Source organism: Tachypleus tridentatus, chromosome 1 (assembly GCF_004210375.1).
Source record: "Tachypleus tridentatus isolate NWPU-2018 chromosome 1, ASM421037v1, whole genome shotgun sequence".
Taxonomy (NCBI): Eukaryota; Metazoa; Arthropoda; class Merostomata; order Xiphosura; family Limulidae; genus Tachypleus; species Tachypleus tridentatus.
Window position 1 is genome coordinate 108,538,041 of NC_134825.1, and position 21,134 is coordinate 108,559,174.

At 33.3% G+C, this 21,134-nt stretch overlaps 1 pseudogene; it reads left to right on the forward strand.

Moving 5' to 3' along the window:
- The first annotated feature begins 934 nt into the window (after positions 1 to 934).
- Positions 935 to 2,249, forward strand: LOC143257603 (uncharacterized; annotated as a pseudogene).
- Positions 2,250 to 21,134: the final 18,885 nt, after the last annotated feature.

The following is a 21,134-nucleotide window of genomic DNA, read 5'->3' on the forward strand; positions in this document are numbered from 1 at the left end:
TGGAATCCCCGTCGCACCAAATATGCTCGTCCTTTCAGCTTTGGGGGCGTTATAATGTGACCTGTCAATCCCACTATTCGTTGGTAAAAGAGTAGCCTAAGAGTTGGCGGTTTGTGGTGATGACTAGATGCCTTCCCTCTAGCCTTACACTGCTAAATTGTGGACGGCTAGCGCAGATAATCCTTATGTAACTTTGCGCGAAATTCAAAATAAGCAATTCATTTAAATACACATTTTTTTTATTAATATTATAAGAAAAATATACTTCAGCGTGAAGTTAAATGCAACTAATCTATATTTCAGTTTATAGTTAAAAGTATATAATCATTGTTATGGTTACGGGCATGAAATCTACAATTTTATCATAATTTTCTATTTTCATTGTTTTTAATTCAGATACATCGTGACCGTTTAGTGAGCTTGTTGAAATTAAGACAGCTTAAGTGGAGAAAACTATTTAATAATTCATAAATTCAATGCAAAGTGAAAGCCTCGTATTCAGTAAACAAGTACCAAAGAATAAGTAGGAAGAAAAAGTTTTGGTGCCATGACTAAAAAAAAAAATAGTGTTTTCTATCTTTACTAACGTGTTTGCTGCTCTTACCTAATTTATTGTTTTATCAAAGTTGAAAGAAAGACTTCTAACTTAAGGAATGATATTTTCTGGAAGTAGAAGTGCTCACAGCTAAGAAACAGTCTCCTATTGAAGAGAGAAGAGTCTAAACATCAGATGACTTTCAAAGCATACATCCCGAATAGCAGATTGAGTGTTGCCCATAATGATAGACCTTCACACAAAATTCTGTTGTCTATTGGCTGGAAAAGAAAGACAACAAAATATTCGCGCTCTGGGGTCTGTTATGTATGTGACATTATTAGCCAATCAGCACTTAGTATTTTGTATGTGCGAGGCTATTCTATATAAAGTACAGGAAGCTGCGGCACGTCTGAGTTTTGTTGTTGCTCGATAACAAGTGTTTTATGAGAACCCAAAGACATAACATGGTTGTCAGAAGTGGAAGTTTTATTTAAATTGTGCCTTAGAAGCGACACACAGTCAAGATAAATACAAACTTTACGTTCACATAATCGTACGAGATATGATTCTCGCGGAAACACACGTGTTCTACCCAGAAAAATGGCGGAGGTAAGTTTCAAGCCACCTGTTTTTAATGACAAGACGGATGCTAGTGCGGCGTGGAAGAATCTCAAACAAGATTTGCGGATTTTCTTCATGGCATCAGGGTTATCAGAAGCAACAGAAGAACGTAAAGTGTCTATATTGTTGTACACACTCGGGTCGAAATACACGACAGTTTTCGACAATTTTGGACTGTCAGAAGCTCAACAGAAGAACTATAAACATGTAATCAGAGAATTCGACAACTATTTTCAGCCAACCAAGGTAACAAAGTTGTACATGAAAAAGTTTGAGGACCGAAAGCAGCAACCAGGTGAGACTGTGTCCCAGTATATCAGTGCACTTAGAGATAGCACAGAACTGTGAGTATGGTGATACTCTCGAACAACAGTTGTGTAAACAAATCAGCGTAGGCGTCAGTGATCGAGCATTAAGAGATAGACTGTGGTCAGAGGATCTGACACTGAAACAGATTACAGAGAAATGTCATCACCATGAACAAAAACTAGAATCACTGAAGGAAATCGAAGGATCCACAAGTACCGTAACAGATGTAAACTATGTACGTCGAGGTCAAGGTCAAAGCAGAGGTCGTAGTCGCCACAGAAGTCAAGGTTCCAGAAACCAGCAAAGACGAGGCACACAGGTCTACAGAGGAGCCACGACACGGAGACCGCCACAGAGGAACTGTACTCGGTGTGGAAAACTACCACATCACAGTCAACAAAGATGCCCAGCATTAGAGAAAACTTGTAATTATTGTAAATTAAGAGGTCACTTTGCTGTCATGTGTAGAAATAAGAATAGAAATGTACATTTTGTAAACACATGTGATGATTATTTTCAAGATGTCAATGATTATGATGATTGTTATGAAATGTGTAATGTAGAGGAAAGTATGAATTCTTTGAATATTTACTCCATTGGTGTAAACAAACCTACTGAGTATTGGTCTGTCATATTAAGTACCCCATATGAACAGGGTAAAGGTGCAGTGCGTATGAAAATAGACACACAGGCAGAGTGTAATATATTGAGTAAACAGTCATTTGATCGCATGGCACCTCATGGTTCATAATCTTTGTCTAAGTCACAGGTAACCATAAAAGCATTTGGTAATCATAAGATCACACCTGTTGGAAAACTAGATTTACTGTTATTCACAAAAGCAAAATGTATGATATTGATTGTGAAGTTGTTGATGGTGATGTACCTAATCTTCTTGGAGGTGAATCTAGTACTAAGTTGGGGTTAATACAAAAAATAAATGCAATTAGTACTTATGTACAAGGTAAATACTTGCATGATTGGTGTTCACAACATAGGCTACCTCCAGGTCCCGAGATTCCCACTGTTCAAAGCCCCCCCTCATGAATCAACACAAGTATGCCGCCCTTCGATTGATAAATCAAATAAGTGTACTAAAACCCAGACTCAGTCAGACTCCGAGTTCCTAGCCCGGGTTCCTAATATAAACAAAGTGCCACAGAGTATTCGTGAAATTTTGCTTCAGTATAAAGACAGATTTCCCACAGACAGAGTAGGCAAAATACCGGGAAAATGTATGTTGTCTATTGACCCAGATTACAAAGATGGCCCTGTGTCACAGGCTGCTAGGCCGATTCCTGTAGCGATGAGAGACAGAACTAAAGTACAGTTAGACTTTTTAGAGTCACAAGGGATCATTTCGAAAGTACCAGTTGGTATACCGACACCGTGGTGTAGTCAACTACATGTAGTACACAAGAAAGACCGAAACTCAGTGAGAATTTGCATTGATCCTAAGTTTCTTAATAAAGCACTACTGAGAGAATACCACCCTATCAATACACTAGAGGATGTACTTACCCGTATTAATGGAAGCAAGTATTTTACTGTCCTAGATGCGAACATGAGACACTATCAGCTACAGCTCGATGAGAATAGTCAGTTACTCACTGCTTTTAACACTCCGTGGGGTCGTTATATGTACTTACGTTTGCCGATGGGAATTAAGTCGAGTCCTGAATTGTACCAAAGAGCGATGGAAGAAATATTTCAGGAGCATGATAATGTGAATAACATTTTTGACGATATGCTACTCGATACTGTTGCACTACCTGAACATTGTAAAGTGCTAAGCAACACGTTGGAAACTGCTAGACAAAATGATGTGACATTTCGACTATCAAAATGTTTGTTTGGCCAGCCAGAGGTAGACTACACAGGTCATGTGATCACAGGCAACGGCATCAAAGTTTCTGATGAAAAAGTGCGTGCAATACATGAAATGCATACTCCAACCAATCGCGACGAAGTAAGAACACTGCTCGGAATGGCTACGTACCTGTCCAAATACATACCTAATTATTCTGATTTAACTGAACCTCTACGAGAAGTAGTCAAGAAGAAGACAGAAGAAACGCATGGATTCTATTTTGATGTACCACAGCAGGAGGCGTTTTCAAAGCTCAAGACTGCTCTCAGCCAAGCTCCAGTTATGAGATATTATGCACTTAATGAACCGTTGACATTGTCATGTGACGCATCACAAGGTGGACTAGGTGTTGTGATATTACAAAACAATCAACCAGTTGTCTATGCATCTAAAACACTAACACAAACAGAAAGAGCGTATGCACAAATAGAGAAAGAACTATTAGCAGTTGTATTTGGTTGCAGAAAATTTCATCACTTGTTATATGGCCGAAATGATATCACAGAGGAGACAGATCATTTGCCATTGGTCCGTATTCAAGACAAACCATTGGGACAAGTTCCGTTACGACTACAGAAAATGCTTTTATAACTGCAGCCGTACAACATCAGGTTAGTCGGAAAACCAGGTAAAGACATACCTATCGCAGATGCATTGAGCAGATTTCCAGTGAAAGATAAATATCCTGGCCTGGTAGATGATATGCGAGATTGTCAAGTTTTCGCAACTGAAGTCGCAATTTTATCTGCATTCACCGAAGAAAAGCAACAAGAGCTAAAGATCGCGACAGAAAATGATACAGAATATCGAATTCTCAAAGAACAGATTGTGAAAGGATGGCCCGAAAATCAAGACGAGGTACCACCAGAAGCAAGGCCATATTGGGATTTCCGAGAAGAGCTAACAGTATATGATGGTATATTATTCAAAGGAGAGAGAGTCATGATACCAAGGTCAATGAGACATAATATACTGAAACTCGTACATCAAAGCCATCAAGGAGTTGTGAGATCAAAGCAGCTTGCACGTGACATTTTATTTTGGAAAGGAATGAACAAACAAATCGAAGACACTGTCTCAAAATGTACCACATGTCAAACAATGAGAAATGCACAACAAAAAGAACCAATGATCAGCACACCTACACCAACGTTGCCATGGCAATATGTTTCAACAGACTTATTTGAAAACCAAGGAACACATTATCTAGTAGTAGTTGATCATTTGGAGATCAGTGAATATGAAAAAGAGATTACATCCAAACAAACAGTTCAGAAGTTGAAGAAAATTTTCGCTACGCATGGCATACCTCAGATTGTGTATTCGGACAATAGTCCACACTATGATGCTAAAGAGTTTAAAGATTTCAGTCAGATCTGGGGATTTAAACACCAAACATTCAGTGCTCGATATCCACAAGCAAATGGACTGGCGGAACGCGCAGTTCAGACAGCGAAAAGACTTGTTATAAAATCTCTGAAAGAAAAATCAGACCTGCATTTAGTATTGTTAGACTACCGAAATACACCAAAAGATGCAAAAATTGGATCACCAGTGCAAAGGTGCATGAGTCGTAGAACCAGAATGAGGTTACCGACAAATGAGAAGTTGCTTATTCCACAAATGATAAACAGTGATAAAGTGACGTCAGAAATCGACATTCAGAAACAGAAAAGTAAATCAAGATATGATCAGAATTCAAAACCACTGCCACCACTGGATCTTGAAAAATGTGTAAGATACAGACATGAAAACAAGTGGATGCCAGCTCAGTTATTAGGGCAAGCTGAGAAACCCCGAAGCTACATATTACAAACACCAGCAGACAGGATGATTTGTAGAAATCGTAGACATTTATTGCAAACAAATGAAGATGATGTCTATCACAGTGCTTGACAGAGATATCTTAGAAGAAAATCACAAGATGATTTGATTGCAGAAGAGTCTGTCCCAGAAAATGTGCCAAATATCCCTAAAACACCCCCAAGACAAAATATGTCTCAATCAGGGTCACCCAGAGCTAGCCATATATGTGAATCTCCACAATTGAAACAAAGTATTACACATGCTAAAAATAAAAATCAAATGCAAAATATTGCTCCTGCTCAAAAGAGTAAAATTGTAACAAGAACAGGTAGAATTTCTAAAGCTCCTACAAAACTAAGAGATTTTGTTATGTGAATTGTTAAAATGAGCAAGAATGTTACAAGAAAAATGTAATACTTAATGATTGAGAATAAGAGTTGTAAAAGAAAGAATACTTTTGTATTTGTAAGAGTTAAAATACTCTTGTATTTGTGTAGTAATTTGGTAGAATTTTTTTACTTCATTTTATATATTATTATGTTGTTATATCTGATTGATATAATGTGTTATGTAGTTAGTAAAAAAAAAGGTCCAGTTTTAATGTTAAAGAAAAATTTAATTTTCTGTGTATTTACACTTATCATATTAAAAAAAAATACATTTATCATATTACCAAAATAGACATTAATAACAACATAGTTTATTATGTCTTTGATGTTATAACTATAAGATATGTAAATCCAAATTTATGTAACAATAGTTAATTGTTTTAATTGTTAAAAAAAAAAGGGAGATGTTATGTATGTGACATTATTAGCCAATCAGCACTTAGTATTTTGTATGTGCGAGGCTATTCTATATAAAGTACAGGAAGCTGCGGCACGTCTGAGTTTTGTTGTTACTCAATAACAAGTGTTTTATGAGAACCCAAAGACATAACAGGGTCGTGTTTTTATTTTAAGGAGGATGCATAAACTCTCTCTCTCCCAAGTACAAAAATAACAAACATAACTCGACGTACTTTGTTATAATGGTGACATTCAACTCCTACATTTAGTTAGTGTAGCCAAGAAATTTATATTTGATGTTGTTTACTAGTTATTTATCCATGACACTATAAACTGAGAATTAAAAACGAATTGCGCAGATAAGCGTCATTTAACTTTACACGAATATATGAAACAAGCTAAACCAAATCCATTTGGTTTACAAAGTAATATCTTAAACAATTCAGAAAAAAGTTCTTTAACGAATATCATATTGAAAATTATATGGATAACATGCTTAAAAAATGCATATTTTGCATTTGAAGTTATTTCAGTATTTCACAAAAAATATAATTATGCTTAATTGTTCTAGAGCAACGCCACTTTGAGCTATTTTCTGAACCCGCCTAGAGTAATTAAACCCTGAATTACAGAGTTATAAATCTATGTAGACTAACCGCTTTTGCATCGGAGACAAAATATAATTACTATAATATCTGAGTATAGTTTTCCAAATTAAAGTATATACATATATAGTTATTTTTCTAGATGGCATGTACATTGTAGAGCTATGGCGCTGGAAATATAAATGGAAGTGGAGGTACTTTGTGGTGTTACGACTATCAAAAAAACTTTAATATAATTTAATAATGATTTATATAACTTATTTTATACAGGTTGATCAAAGTGTTAGGTATAAGCCTTTTATATTTTAGGTTTACTATTCGCAACTTAGCCTTAAGTCTATAGTAATTAGTATAATGACAAAAGTAGTTCTGATTAGATAATAGTTGCTTAATAATAATAATTGAACCTCTCAAAATAATAATGTTTTTTAAGTTGTATAGATTAGAAAGTATTAGAGTGAAGTCATCATGAGGGAGATAGGTTTCTATTTTAGAAATTGTTCGGGATGATTTTCTTCAACAGTTGGTTAGGGAACATAGTAGTAGTAATAGTAGTGAGTCCCAAAGTATACTTTATATTGTTATTACATAGTTTATATTAATAACTGTTCCCCGGTAAGGCAGCGGTAAGTCTGTGGATTTACAATGCAAAAATCAGGGGCTCAATTCCTCTCAGTAGCCACAGCAGATAGCCCAATATGGCTTTGCTACAAGAAAAACACACACGCAAACTAATAACTTAGTTCCAAGTCACAAAAGTATGTGAATGTGAAATCACAGTTGTGAATATATAAATTTGTCATAAACAAAATATTACTTATTGGACACCAAACAACAAATGAAAAATGTCTACATTACTGGGAACTGTACTCCCATTGGATCCTCTCCCTACCGATTGGCAGTGATGAACGAGCTGTTGTTAAAACTAAAAACTGCCAGTAAATATTAGATGGACCAATAAAGATCAGTGATAGCTCTGTTCATCCTATACTTTGGTCTGGATGGTTTCATGAGATCTAGAAACATTTACTATTTGAAAAGTCACAAACAAAACATTAAAACCATTTATAATTCTTTTTAATAATTTAATTTGTAGAAAAACAAGACCATACAGTAAACTCTTAAACTGAGAGTATTTTAAAAATTGATAAATGGGTGTTAAAAAGAAATAATATGTTGTCCTGACAACAGTTTTCTATATGTCGCCTTTGATTGTAGCTACTACAAAAGAACATGCCCTACAATAGTCTGTGATAAAAATTATTTGAATAGTTTAGGACAAGTACGTATTTGTCAATCACAATATCTCAGATTTACTACCAGTGTGATTACAATATGTATCCTCTGCTTTAATAGGGGTGTAGGTTATCTCATACTTCATTAACAGTTTTCATTTCATTTATCCATAATAATATGAATCCATGTATATGAGTTTGAAATTGGTGGACTGTATTGGGACCACATTTTACTTTGCCTTGATGTGGGTTTCCCACAGTCTCAGGTTACTAGGTATATAGATAATGTGTTATCATTTATTGGCGTTCCAATAAGAAGGTGATGAAGTGTGATAGGTCAGTTTTCAGATGTGATTATTAATTATTTTCATTTTATAATTATTAACTATTGAACTGCAGTATATATCCACTACTTTTTGACTGTGAAATCTAATATGGTATAAATGTTTTTAAAGTTGTGTTATATAACAATCAGTGAAACCTCATAGTACTAATAACAATGCAGGTTTATTGTTAAATTCTGATAGAGAAATGGTTGATGGGGTAGAAATAAGGGAACACCTGGGTACAAGTGATGATTGCTGAATCACATTTACAGATTTTCTGCATATGGAGATAAAGAATGATACTTTGGTTCCAAATTTCAAAATAGTACATTTTGAACAAATGATGATTAAACAAGTTAATTAATCAGAGAAACTGATTGAATGATTTTCAAGGTTACTAAATTCTGGAGTTCCTCACAGACAGGAAATGTTTGTTGCAAGTAAGACTGAGATTGTCTCCTGGTGGTATGAAGAGTAAAATAGAAATAATTATAAATAGTTGAAGTTTAAATTGGCTACAGTGATGGACAACTTTAGAGGATTACAGAAAACCAAGAGAGTTGGTCAAATGGGATATAAAAATGGGGTTGGCTGGAAGTGGGAAAAGTAACAAGTGTCAGGAGAATGTCAAGATGGACCTTTGAAGAAAGGATAATATCTGATTATTATGGGATGGCTGGGTTATTAAAACTACTTTTTAGTTTTTTGATAATCAAATAATAATTAAACAATACTATTCCTTGTTCTCAATAGTCACTAGATAGAAACAAGTTTGAACTAATCCAGGGAAAAATGTCACAATACAAAGATGAACACATACTTACAAGTACTTCTATATGTACATTTTATAACTTTAATTATTAGCCATAAGGCTATTTAAAATAACATATGCATATATTTAAGAAAGGTGGGGAATTTATTGAAAATATATTTATGGTTATAATGTATTTTTGTTCCTTTTTTTGCACATCTAGAATTTATAAAATAAATCTACAATGACTGCTAACTAATGATGTATAAAAAAGAGAACATAATTGTTGAAGTTATGGTACTAAAATAAAATAACTTCATTATTAATCAAACAAACCATTATTTATTATTAAAAATATGTTTTTAAAATGTTCCATTTTTTTGCACACTAGTGTATGTGTGATGCCATCACACGTAATTTGTGTTGTCAATGTGTAGAAGTTGTGTATTGTCAGTTAGTAACTGATTTAAGATATTTTTTATGTTACTTTAGTTATTTAAATAAAATATGACTTTTTTCCCGTGACTTTATTTCTGTTCACTGATTGAACAATGTGATCAGATTAATCCTGAGGTTACCAAGAACAAATTTTAGGAAGTTCAAAGAATGATAAGTCTCCTGGAATTTACTCAAGGGTTTTGAAAGAGCTTAAAGATGAGATACGTCAGCCGCTTGTTACTATTTTTCTAAGACATTGAATAGTAGGCTGATGCCAGAAGATTGGAACTTGGCTGATATTATTACTAATTTCAAGGGAAGTGATAAAAATTGCCAATTAATCTTCACATTAGTGGTGGAAAATTTTCTGAAAGCTGGATAAAAGATGTTTCGTAAACTCAGCAAAGTTAAAGATGTCATTATGGTTTCACAAGGGTAATATCCTGCTTTACGTGTCTTTTGACATTCTTTGTAGAGATTATTGCTTGTGCAGATTAGGGTATAGGTGTGGATTTGGTGTGTGTGGATATTTAGAAAGCATTTGATGTTTGCCATGTAAAAGGCTTGTTTAGATGTGAGAGACAGGTTGGCTCATAAGATAAAAAAAAACTGGTTAGATGGAAGAAAGCGAAAGGTTTATATATCTCATAACAGCTGGTATGGGTATTAACACTTTTACTGATAAGGAGAGAACAACATTTTGACCTTAATAACCCCAGTAGTCAAATGAACCTAAAACCCAAATGAGAGCATTGCAAAGTGGTCTAATGATCAAGTAAGGTCAGATACTGGTGCACATATATTGAAAACATTAGAGGAAACAAAGATAAACCTTGAATCTCTGTCACCTTGTGATGGGCACATCATACCATCAACAGTTGATAACATTAGAAAGATACGCGTTTGTTCACACACACGACACTGCTTTGTATTTGCAGTGTGAAAACATGATGCATTAGGCTGACTGTTTCAGTTGTATTGATTGGATTTTCAGTATTCCTCACTGAAGAGCAGTAGAACATTCATAAGACACGTGGCTTCAGTTACATGTCAGGTTTAAAAGATTTAAGATGTTTGATGACAGAAAGGTCAGGAGTTCAACGAGTAAGTTTGGTTGAAGGTGAAACCAAAGAGTTACAGAGACACAAGCTCACACTTTGATCAACAAATACTGACCTGACATATTTGGCTTTATAGGGGACTTCTTAAGCTGAGTGCTTCTGACAAGGACAGTCCTGGTTCTTCAGGTAGCCCTCCTTTCTATCAATGTAGTTGTTTTTGTCATTTCTTGAGCCAGCTTGATACATGAATCTCCATTCTCTGGTTATCTACCCTTTGTCCTCTCCCTTCATACTTATATTCATATGGATTCCTTTTTTGTTACAACTTCATATCAGTTCATAGTTTTCACATGCACTAATCACCTGGTAATATTTTGTGACATACGATTGAGATTTTTCATCTTTCCTTGAGTTTCAATCTCTTGAATCTGTTCTTCTAATGTAGGAATTTCCTTTTTCATTGTGTCTCTCGCCCTTTGTCTGTTCATCTTTGTCTTTCACTTTCCAAGCTTTGTCGAAATCTGTACAAGTTCCATTGTTTTCTTGAGACACTGTATTCAGAGCCCAGCAGCTTTACTGCAAAAATAACTACTTGTTTTCCATCTTGGCCTCAATGTCTTCTTCAGCAGGGTCACAGTTAACATTGTTTCTGGGATTTCCTTGGTTGGGACTCTGTGAGATTTACTTCCTTAGTGTTATCTCAAGAAACTATTTGGAAGAGCTCTTGGAAATTTGAACTGAGGCAACTCAGCAGCAGTCATTACTGGTCACTTTGGGTTCCTTCTTTCCAGTCCAAAGTGGTTCAAGTATGTTTTTCATCTTTGTCAAATCATATTTTCTCCTGATCATCATTCTCTCATTACTTTCTCCCATCAAGTGCTGGTTGTTGATAGTTTCTAAGGTGAGTTTTTTTTACTCTTGTCTGGTGGGAGCACAATTATTCCTCCTTACTTACTCTTGTCTGGTGGGAGCACAATTATTCCTCCTTACTTACTCTTGACTTGTGGGAGCACAATTATTCCTCCTTACTTACTCTTGACTGGTGGGAGCACAATTATTCCTCCTTACTTACTCTTGACTGGTGGGAGCACAACTATTCCTCACTTACTCTTGACTGGTGGGAGCACAATTATTCCTCCTTACTTACTCTTGACTGGTGGGAGCACAATTATTCCTCCTTACTTACTCTTGACTGGTGGGAGCACAATTATTCCTCCCTACTTACTCTTGACTGGTGGGAGCACAATTATTCCTCCTTACTTACTCTTGACTGGTGGGAGCACAATTATTCCTCATTACTTACTCTTGACTGGTGGGAGCACAATTATTCCTCCTTACTTACTCTTGACTGGTGGGAGCACAACTATTCCTCCTTACATACCTGTGATCTCTGTAAGAAATAGATTTATGGGTCAACCAGGATCTACCTCTGACTTTCCACATATCCTTCCAAATTCGTTGCATCTTTGGCACCTAGAGGAGATTTTGTGTCTCTTCAAGAAGTGAATCCTGAAGAACAGATCACTGACGTGTTTCAGAGCAACCTTCCACATTATTCTTGAACCAACATCTTGACATTGTTTGAATCCAGCTGGTTTACTGGAGTAGGAAAATGTATGATATTTTGAAATACAAACAAAGTGGTCCAGGAGAGTACTACCCACGGAGGATGTTCCAACCTGCTGTTAGTGGAGTGATGTAATTTAATGCTGATGGCATCACAAACTGGTGCAGAGTATGTTAATAAGGTGAGACGTGTTGTTCAAAGGCTTGACACTTGTGAAAAGCCTTTTGTCAGTGGTGTGATGTGTTAACTGTCTTTTTTGTTGTGAGTACATATCTGAAACACATTTTCAAGTAAAGAAAATATTACTTTACCTGTCATAAAACAAATACTCTAGTTCAAAGTATATTCATAATGTTAGAAAAACACATAGGTTCAAGAAGTCTCTGGAAATGAAATCGTTTGCTCCCAAAGAAGAAAGGGCCACCTATTGAAAGTGCTCGGGTTATAGGGTTTCTAAATCACTTCTTTAGACTAAAGTATACATATATTCCTTACCTGAATTAAGAAAACACAAATTATGTAAAGTTTCTGTCATGATGTAGTTTAAGGTCATTGCTGATAGTAAACTTGATATGCTAGTTGGTAAGTCATTCAGGCTATCAAAGCAGTATTATCAAATTTGGTGATGAAGAACTTACTTTGAGACAGCAAATTTTGAGGATGACTTGAATCGGTATTGAAATAAATTATAACACAGTAACAAATATACAAATTTTCAACAAGATTTTGTCATCATCAGGTAAAAATATAGAATGAAACAAAATGTTCACGTAATCAGAGGTTGCTTAACAGTTTCATAAAGATAGTTTGACACCCTAGGATTTTATGTTAAGGTTGGGATGTTTTGTTTTACTGTCATTTTATTTGTTAATGAATGGTTCTTTATATAAGTTACAGTTTTTACTGTGGAGTTATAATGGTGACAAAGGAAGATGTATTATATTCAATAAATCCAACTTCCAGTTTTCTTCCGGTTTCTTCAACATATAATTCTGGTCAGTTATTACTTGTTATTTTATAAATAAGTATTTTGTGATTCTCAGTAATTCACAAAAAAATTTGTTCACAGTTTAGTTTTACAGTCAACTTGGAGTCAATTGTAATTTCATATTTCATGGCAATTTGTGTTCAAGCGTGAAATATTTTTGAAGTGATTTTAGGGGCGAGTGGTAAACAGCAGTTGTTGTTTAGTTTATTAGTGTAAAGTTTATTAATGTGTTGAATTTTAAGGTTTTTGTTCTGTTGGTTGCGATAGAATCTTTCAACAATAACTGGTGGAAATTTGTTGGTGAAATGAAGGTATGCCATATTAGGTTGATTTTTTTCATATGTGTAGTGAGATGAGCAGTCTTCATGCTGTGTCAATAATATTTGTAGTGTATTGATTGTTTGGTTTCATGGGTGGAATTTCAGGTTATGTAGAAATCTGAATGTTTGGTGAATTTTGTTCACAAGATGTGATTAGATCTTGTCACATCTGATAAGATTGAGGTTAAGAAAAGATGGCTACTTGGTTTTAATGTTAATGGAGTTTACCTTTCAGAGAAAGTTTGCAAGTGTTTGGTTAAAGTGAAGCCAGTGAATTTTACTGACACCCATACATGTGTACAATTATGGGGAGGATGAAGAACACATGTTTCAACTCATATACATGTTGGTTAGAACTCTATGAAGATGTACATTAACTATATCTTCAAAACATTGGCTGGTCTTTCAGTTAACAGTATAATTTTTTAATATTCAAAAAACCTTATTTTTTAGTGAAGTGATTTTAATAAATTAAAATACAGATTTGTCTTTGTGCAAAGTGATTTTCATGGTAAGATTAAAAATCTGCTTCTTCAACTTAATCACAAACTTCACTTGTGTAATCTCTAAACCCTCTTAAATACATTTCAGACACTTGTTTTGAGTAGTTTTATATTTGATCTGTTATTTTCTCTACTCTTACGCTGTACAAAGTTGTTCAAATTGACCGACCTTGTAACCATCCAAAAAAAAGTCAAGTGTATCTAAACTACTCTGTCTTTGTAGAATGACTTGATTGTAATTTGAAACCACATTATTTTACCCTAAAAGGCTTTAAACTTGTAACAGTGTACATCTGTTTATAATTGTTTTATTGTACTTTGAATTGTATCTACCATTTCACCATAACAAGATGAAAATCACTTGGAGAATGTGAAACTCAAGTTATGCTATTAAATTACATTAACCACAAGCTGCTGGCATGCATATCTTGTGAAGCACTTTTATTTATTTCACCTGTTCTAACCTCTAACCTTATTACCTGTATTGTAGTAATGCTTCAAGTGACTCATCTTATTTTCACTACATTTAAAAATTGTTCATCTTAAATCTGATTGCAATGTACTGGCTGTTTTATTATTTTCAGAAATAATCAATGAATGTGTATTACGTATACTATAACACTAAGGAACAGAACCTCTTTCATTCCACTTTGTAATTATCCACTATTCCTCCTTCTTTGTTTTGATGTACATCTAAGCTATTATTTTCTTTTGTAATTGTTGTTAAGCATTGTGGGGAGATTTTGTTGTGAGATATTTCTGTGTTTATTTAGTCTCAGCCACACCACTGATCCATCTTCTCTTGTGTCACCCTTTTGACTCACTATTTTCATTATATATGTTTGTCATTTTCATTGATTAGACTGTTTAACCAAACAACTTAAATATTTGTATCTCTTTTAATTAACATGAGCAGTTTAGGCATTTTATATCTTCTTGCAATGCCAGTTAATATACTGATGTAAATAAAAAGAGCACATGTTCAAACATTAAGCCCCAAAATACCCCACACCCATGGCATTATCTCACTGACAATGAGTGGGGTGGAATCTACCCATTTCATGACAGTGATAACAGTCATTCTATATCTTTGTGTTTTTCAAGAAACTTTGCACATTATTAGTAAACATCTGGACTTCACACACAAAATATTTAAATTGAAGATTTCAACATTACAAGTATTTCTACAAAAAATATCAGATTTTTTTCAAATTAAAGATTTAAACATGATAAGACCATCTGCAAAATATCAGATTTTTAATTGAAGATTAAAATGTAACAAGACTTTCATACACAAAATATCAGATTTTAATTAGAGATTTAAATGTTACAAAACCTTCACACACAAAATATCAGACTTTTAGTTGGAGATTTAAATGTTACAAAACCTTCACACACAAAATATCAGACTTTTAGTTGGAGATTTAAATGTTACAAAACCTTCATACACAAAATATCAAATTTTTAATTGGAGATTTAAATGTTACAAAACCTTCATACACAAAATATCAGATTTTTAATTGGAGATTTAAATGTAACAAGACCATACACAAAATATCAGATTTTTAATTGGAGATTTAAATGTTACAAAACCTTCATACACAAAATATCAGATTTTTAATTGGAGATTTAAATATTACAAGACCTTCATACACAAAATATCAGATTTTTAATTGGAGATTTAAATATTACAAGACCTTCATACACAAAATATCAGATTTTTAATTGGAGATTTAAATGTTACAAGAACTTCATACACAAAATATATGATTTTTAATTGAAGATTTAAATATTACAAGAACTTCATACACAAAATATATGATGTTTAATTGAAGATTTAAATCTTACAAAACCTTCATACACAAAATATATGATTTTTAATTGAAGATTTAAATGTTACAAAACCTTCATACACAAAATATCAGATTTTTAATTGGAGATTTAAATGTTACAAAACCTTCATACACAAAATATATGATTTTTAATTGAAGATTTAAATGTTACAAAACCTTCATACACAAAATATATGATTTTTAATTGAAGATATAAATGTTACAAGACCTTCATACACAAAATATCAGATTTTTAAAGAATATTTAAATGTTACAAAACCTTCATACACAAAATATCAGATTTTTAATTAGAGATTTGCTCATGCATTTTTTTCCCTTTTCAAATACTGACTATCCAACATGCAAATTAATTTTGGTTTTGAGTTTAAAAATACTTTTACATACCAGAAAACTGTTATTTTATTTTTAAAATCTGTGTAAGCTCTACATAACTCAAATCTTTCATTGTGCTCATTGGTTTATCTTATCACTGTATGGGTTTGGATAATTTAATCAAACTGGTAACCACTAATTATAAATTACAAAAGATATAAATTATCTTTTTATTTCTATAATGGCTACAAATTAAAACACACAACTACAAATGTTTTTTTAAGTCTTGTAATATTATTCATCTGTTTATATTTAACTGTTTTTAATGTATTTATCTTCCAACTGTGTCTAATATTGCAGAAGTTGTAATCATGTGGTATATGGGTAGCTCATGTCACTGTATCCAACAGTATAAAACTAACCTTTCTAAAGTGTCCTCTTTGTTTTGTTCTAATGAACTAGTACATTGTAAATTACAATCATATTACAGTTATAAATTACATATTTACAAATAAGTTCTTGAAGTTCATTTAGTTTTTCTTAAAACGGTAAATAAAACAACAAATATCCGTGAGTGTTACAAAGTTTGTACTAGTTTATTGTAATGAACATGCTAAATCTGGTTGAATTTTGTACGTGGAGGACATGAAAACTAATATTTTTGTTTACGTTTTATGTATGTGTTTTGAAGTAAGTAGAAATTATAAATTACTATACCATCTATAGTATTTACATTAGCTTCCAAACCTTTTTATCTGTTTGTTTTAGGTAAACTAACAAACATACTACAACCTGTGATGGCATTCTTTTTGTTGTTTTTATAAGCATGAAAAAACAATGTTAGTGTACATTGTAGATCTATTTATAACATAATAAACAAATCTACAAGTGTTTATTACAGTAAACAGAGAAATAAGCATTTATTTTTGGGTTCTTTGTTTTTCCACAAGCTTTATATTGTAAAACTTTTATGGCTAAAGCTGAACTATTTCTTGTTCATTTGATATCAGTATTTAAGGGGTCAACCTGAGTTCCTCCACCAAGGGTCATCAGAAGTGGGTCAGTCAGCATTGGAGACAAGCCAAAAAGGTTTAGAGAAAGGCACTAGATTAACCTGGCTGGGTGCCTCCAGGCAAACTGCAAAGTGTATAATAATGAAAATAGACCAGAGGGCAGTTAGAAAATACACTATAAGTGTGGGCAGTGTGCTTATTCTTGTTCTGAGATGTATCACACTGTGAAGGACTTCAAAGATGTCACATGGACATGGGAAACTAGACTCTCTGGCAGATGGTGATCACAGACCTGACTTGGGTGAGTTCTGTTTCTTTGTAATTTGATATATATGTTGGTTTAGATTATACAAGGTAACAAAATGTAGGTTAGGAGATTGTGCACGTTTCTGTTGTAAGTTTGTTCAGATTAAATACGACATGAATAAACCTAAGACGAAAGTGACATTCGGGGATTTTCCCTAAATTCAGAATGGCCACCACTTGATGACATCATAATATACAAATTAAGTGAATAAAACTACTTTTATGAAAAACCTTGGATCATCCTGGATAAACTTTCTTTATACCAGGAGTGAACCTTGACTCCTTCAAAAACATAGAAATTACCAGGAATCAGTACAAACAACTGGTACATAATGTCAATACATATATATAAGGAATTGTTCTGTACCTAATGTTTATTAATATAAAACAAAGAACTGTTTGCAATATTATTTGTGATTATTTTTAAGGTGAATAAATAAATGAAGCATTGTTTGAAATTTTGAATCGTAGCTGGTTCTTTTCGGTTGTAGTCTAACATATATCAGTAAGTAAGTAATCTGGGTGTTTGTCCAGTGAGACAGTGTAGTTAGTTTAGTAAAATAATGTTTTTGTATTGGTGATAAATAAGTTGTGTAACCTTCTATAATTTTAAAGACAAAACTGGTGGTTGTAGTACTGGTTTACTTATTGAACATGTTGATTCCCAAACCTATTTTGCCAATAATTTCCAGGATCCAACTTGTCATTTTACAATTACTTTTAGGAAGAGTATATATGTACTGTTGTGTCCCAGCCACTAAGTGGTCCTTTAAAAATAAAATAGACCATGACTCACCAGCAGGTCATGTGGAGTCTTATTGGAAGGCTGTCATGACCCACCTGTGGGAGCCAACGTGTTAAATATGTCAACTCATGTATCAGTTGGACTTTGAAAGGACATGTTCAATTATTATTCAGTTACCAAAAAACCCTTTACTTGGTAATAATAATGTTCAGACAAAATTACAAATAACAGAATTCTAATGAAAATATGAGTTTCTATTTTCACCTAAACTTCCTACATCTTATTTTTGTATGTCTGTGTTTTACGTCGTCCCCAGTGAGACATCAGTGAATCTTCAGATTTACAATGCTAAAATCGGGTTTTTTTTACCCTCAGTGTGCACAGCAGATGTCTCAATGTGGCTTTGTTATAAAAAAACAATTGTATTTGAAACTATCAATGGTACTTACACCTTGAGTGTCATGTTTTTGTTGTTTTTACAAGGATGAAACGACAGCATTCATGTACATCATGTATTGTGGATATATGATGATTAGAATGTTATTTTTTGGTTTTCATCATCTTTGTGATTTACGTCTACTGAACTTGAACCATTTCATATCCATTTGATGTCTGTCTTTAAGGGGTCAACATGTGTTCGTCTTTATAAGTTAACTGAATATTATGGATTACATAGTTACTTTAGTGAAATATTTGTTGTTACAAGCACAGCCTACATATATAACTTCAGTGTTTAGGAAGAGTCAACAGATGGCCATTGATATCATTATAATAACCTCTGACCCATCAAACAAACTATTTAAATTGAATGTTGTTGTATACATGGGTAAACTTATGAAACAAAAGTTTTAAAGAATTCAGACTGACATCTGATCATTGTTAATGGACAACTTGTGTGACAGAACAAGTATCTATGAAGATATCCAAGTATAACAGATTTAGTTATATATAGACTGTATTGATTTAATTCACAGAGTAACTGTTTTTACTATTCCACTCAGTGTTATAGGTACCTTTAAGATCACATTTAAACCTGTTACCACTGCAGTTAGTGGTTTTGTTGTAACAAGAGGAATGACACTTGTCTTAAAGTGATGAACAGAATTGTTGTGATGGGAGTGTTCTGTCTTCAGTTTGGTAAGTTGTTGTAACATTATACCAGTTGATAAACCTGTTACCACTGCAGTTAGTAGTTTTGTTGTAACAAGAGGAATGACACTTGTCTTAAAGTGATGGACAGAATTGTTGTGATGGGAGTGTTCTGTCTTCAGTTTGGTAAGTTGTTGTAACATTATACCATTGATAAACCTGCTGGAAGGTTGCTCACTAAATGCACTTTACCAACTGTTATATTAGTTATTGATGGCCCTACAGAAGTATTAAACCAGTTCAATTTATACATATAAACACTTGTCAGTCAGTCAGTCAGTCACTGTACATTCATTGGAAGGTTTATAGATGCACGAACTCGTCAGACATATGTAAATCATTGAACAACTACAGCCACCTTATTAATAATATTGTCTATAAAATAATTCTCTTGACTCAACTACAACCTTCTTACAAACCTGTATATTAACCTTGTTAAAGTACCACATTTCATGAGTTTTATTTAAGAACATAATTTAACAATGAACTTATGTCTACAAACATTTCAACTCAATAAAACTACAGTATATACATATGTATCAAAAAGTAAAAATATATTTAACCAGAGATCTACATATACTGTTATCAAACAATAATTTTCAGTTGTGTGACTTCTTTGTTCTGTATTGTGTGTATATGCCTGTATGTAGTAAACTACATAACCTGATCGTGACAAAACCTGGAAACACAGTACATCTGTTATTCATTCAACCTATCTATAAACTGTATAGGTTTACCTTATCTCAAGTTATCTGATGTCTTCTGTTTGAGAACAATTTCTGTTGTTGTCAAGCAGATATAATTTAACTTGCACATACTATCACAACAAAAGAAAGGTTTACAAAAGCTACAGAACAAACCCTTCATACATCTATGTATTAGTAAATGATAGTCAAGTTCTTTCTCGGTTGCATCAAGTTAAACTTTTCTATAACTGCTTTCAAAGCTTTGTTTTATTATCAAGTAAACAAACTGTATGATGTGTCATCATATCAAAATTTCATCGAAATGTGATGGGCAGGCCAGGAAGGCTAGTCATTGGAGTTTCGAGTATTACAACCAGTCAAAATTTATTTATATTAAGTTCAGAAATTCAGTGGTGAGTGGAGCACACAAGCACCAACTCGAGGAAGTTTATGGTTAAAGCAAAGATTCTGACTGAGATTAATAGTCAAACACTTTTAATATACTTTGTCACAATATTTTGTTACAATCCATTAGTTAAATATCTGAAACAAATTAATTTTATAAATAACAAGTTCTTTCAGTAAAACAAGTAAATACCCTTTAATTATAGTAACATTCACTATATTGTTTACACTACTGACACACATTGATTGGGCCATATCTTAACATCATATACTCAATTTTAGAAATATAGTAACTTACAGAGAGCTGATACAAGAAATGTTTGGTAAGTTCATTATAATTGTATCACAGAGAGCTGAGACAAGAAATGTTTGGTAGGTTCATTATAACTGTAGTCATGGTTTCTTATTATAGGTGTTAGAAACTTTCATTACTTTCATTTTGTGAAGTGTATACTGTTTACAGTTCTGGCTTCAAACATGGGTGTTTGTATGAATCTTTGTGGTATTATTACAGTTTTCCAAATAGTGTAGACAGCTACCCGTAAGTAGGCCTGACACTGAATTGGTTTTTTTTTCATTGTATCATAATTCTCAGAACCAGAACCACTTAGTCATTGGTTACAGATAAAGTTGGTGAATCACCAGTCTTCTCACTTGTATTCTTATATACTCTTGATACAACATCAAATTTTTAACTTATTACTTACTTGACAACAGTTTGTGACATAATGTAAACATCTAACTTTCTCACTGCTCTAACTGAAGCAGTCTGTAGATAATGTAAACACCTTCTGTAACTTTCTCACGGCTCTAACTGAACCAGCCTGTAGATAATGTAAACATCTTCTGTAACTTTCTCACTGCTCTAACTGAACCAGTCTGTATATTATGATCTAATTTCCAGTATTTCTAATGAGGCTTTTGTAATCTTTCTCGTGA